The sequence below is a fragment of the Malaclemys terrapin genome, chromosome 15 (assembly GCF_027887155.1).
Source record: "Malaclemys terrapin pileata isolate rMalTer1 chromosome 15, rMalTer1.hap1, whole genome shotgun sequence".
Lineage (NCBI taxonomy): Eukaryota > Metazoa > Chordata > Testudines > Emydidae > Malaclemys > Malaclemys terrapin.
The window spans coordinates 15,598,010-15,600,509 of record NC_071519.1 but is presented as its reverse complement, the minus strand read 5'-3'; the positions used below and the strand labels follow the sequence as shown (position 1 = coordinate 15,600,509).

General features: G+C 74.0%; 1 non-coding gene across 1 annotated transcript; it reads left to right on the top strand.

Annotated features, from left to right (window-relative positions):
- Positions 1 to 28: 28 nt before the first annotated feature.
- Positions 29 to 147, top strand: LOC128823830 (5S ribosomal RNA). The gene has a single exon (XR_008442064.1). It is a non-coding gene; the product is annotated as a 5S ribosomal RNA (ribosomal RNA).
- Positions 148 to 2,500: the final 2,353 nt, after the last annotated feature.

Below are 2,500 nucleotides of genomic sequence, written 5' to 3'. Positions count from 1 at the left end.
AGCGGGCGAGGAGGCGCGGGGGCCGGGTGCCTACGGCCATACCGGACCGAACGCCCCCGATCCCGTCCGATCTCGGAAGGTAAACCGTCCCGGGCCTGGCTAGTACTTGGATGGGTGACCGCCTGGGAATCCCAGGTGCCGTAGGCAGCTTTTCCCGGTCCGAGCCAGCTCTCTCTCCTTTTCTGGGGAGGAAGGAGAGGGGGGGGACGGGCCGGAAAGCCCCTCGTCGCTCCTGCCGAGTCGGAGGTCGCGGCCGCAGGTCACGGGTCTGGGCGCCTGGGGTCCGGCTCCCCACCCGGCTTCCTCCGCGGAGGACCCACCGAAGCCGCTGGGGGAGACCCCGGGCATGGGGCGGACTGGCCCGGACCCTCCCGGCCGCCGGCCCGCAGGACCGCCCCGAATCCCCCCGCCCCGCGGCCACCCAGGCCAGGCCTGGCCAGGCGGGACGGACGGCGGGTGTCCAGCGCCCAGCGGCTTCCGCCAGCGGGGACCCACGGCCCCCAAAGCCGCAGGGGGAGGCCCCGGGCCCGGGACGGACTCGCTCGGACCCCCTGCGCCCGGGCGCCGGCTCGCGGGACCGCCCCGAATCCCCCCGCGGCCACCCAGGCCAGGCCTGGCCAGGCGGGACGGACGGCGGGTGTCCAGCGCCCAGCGGCTTCCGCCAGCGGGGACCCACGGCCCCCAGAGCCGCAGGGGGACACCCCGGGGCCGGGACGGTCTCGCTCGGACGCGCTCGGACCCCCTGCGCCCGGCCGCCGGCTCGCGGGACCGCCCCGAATCCCCCGCCCCGCGGCCACCCAGGCCAGGCCTGGCCAGGCGGGACGGACGGCGGGTGTCCAGCGCCCAGCGGCTTCCGCCAGCGGGGACCCACGGCCCCCAGAGCCGCAGGGGGACACCCCGGGGCCGGGACGGACTCGCTCGGACGCGCTCGGACCCCCTGCGCCCGGCCGCCGGCTCGCGGGACCGCCCCGAATCCCCCCGCGGCCACCCAGGCCAGGCCTGGCCTGGCCTGGCAGGCCGGCGTGCAGCTCCCCCGGGCTTCCTCCCCCGACGACCCGCGCCCCCCCGAGCCGCAGGCGGAGACCCCGGCCCCGGGGCGGACCGGCCCGGGCTCGCTCGAGCCCCCTGCGCCCGGCCCGCAGGACCGCCCCCCCCCCCCCCCGAATCCCCCGGGAGAGGCCCGGCCTGCACGCCACTGACGACCCGCGGCCCCCAAAGTCGCGGGAGGCGCCCCCGGCCCCGGGGGCCGGTTAGCTCCGTGTCGCTCCGCGCCCCCCCCGCCCCTCGCTGCCGGGACCGGGCACCGCCCCAGAGTCAGCCGCAGCCGGACGGCCTGAGAGCTGCCCTCCTGTGGACGACGGTGAGTTTACCTTGACACTAACCGGCCATCAGCCAGGTCAACCCCATTGCTAGACTGGGGTGGACCTGGTGGCCGAGTGGGGACTTGGAACATTTGACAGCTGCTCCCCGGGGCTTGACCGCTTGTCCTGAACGCCCCCCCCACCCCACCCCCCCCAGCCCCCGGCTCCTGCTCCCCTCTCCCCAGCCTCGGTGCTCCGCTCCCTGCCTCGGAGGCTGCCCCTTTGCGGCGCCTGCATCGCCTCCGAGGACGCGCACCTTCCGGAGGCTGGACGTAAAGCCTGACGCCCGCCACCGCCGCCGACCCGGCTCTCCGAGGGACGACTGTGAGGCCTCCCCCCACCCCCGGACCGCCCTGGGGACGACTGCTAAGCCTCCCCCAACGGACCGCCCGGGGGAAGACTGCTAAGCCTCCCCCACCGGACCGCCCGGGGGAAGACTGCTAAGCCTCCCTCCCACACACACACACTGTCGGGGGAGGACTATTAAGCTTTCCCCCTGGAGCGCCCGGGGGGGACGACGGTTAAGCCTGCCCCCGGACTCCTCGGGGGAGGACTATTAAGCTTTCCCCCTGGAGCGCCCGGGGGACGACGATTAAGCCTGCCCCCGGACTGCCCGGGGGACGACTATTAAGCCTTCCCCGGACCTGCTCCCTCTCGACTATTAAGCCCCCCCTCTGTGGTCCTCAGGACCGCTGCCGCGCAGCCCTCGGAGTGGGGTGACACCCGGGCCGGAAAGGAAACCGGCCACCAGGTCAACCCGTCGAATCCGTTGGGTTGACCTGGTGGCCGGAAAGCAAACCGGCCGCCAGGTCAACCCGGTAGATTCAGCGGGTTGACCTGGTGGCGGAACGGGGACTTTGAAAATTTTACAGCCGCTTCCCGGGGCTTGACCTGTTGTCCCGGTGGGGACTTTGAACATTTGGCAGCCGCCTCCCAGGGCTTGACCTGTTGTCCCGGTGGGGACTTTGAACATTTGACAGCCGCTTCCCGGGGCTTGACCTGTTGTCCTGAACGCCCCCCACCCCACCCCACGGCTCCTGCTCCCCACTCCCCAGCCTCGGCGCTCCGCTACCCTGCCTCAGAGGCCGCCTCTCTGCGGCAGCTGCATCGCGTCCGAGGACGCTCACCCTCCGGAGGCT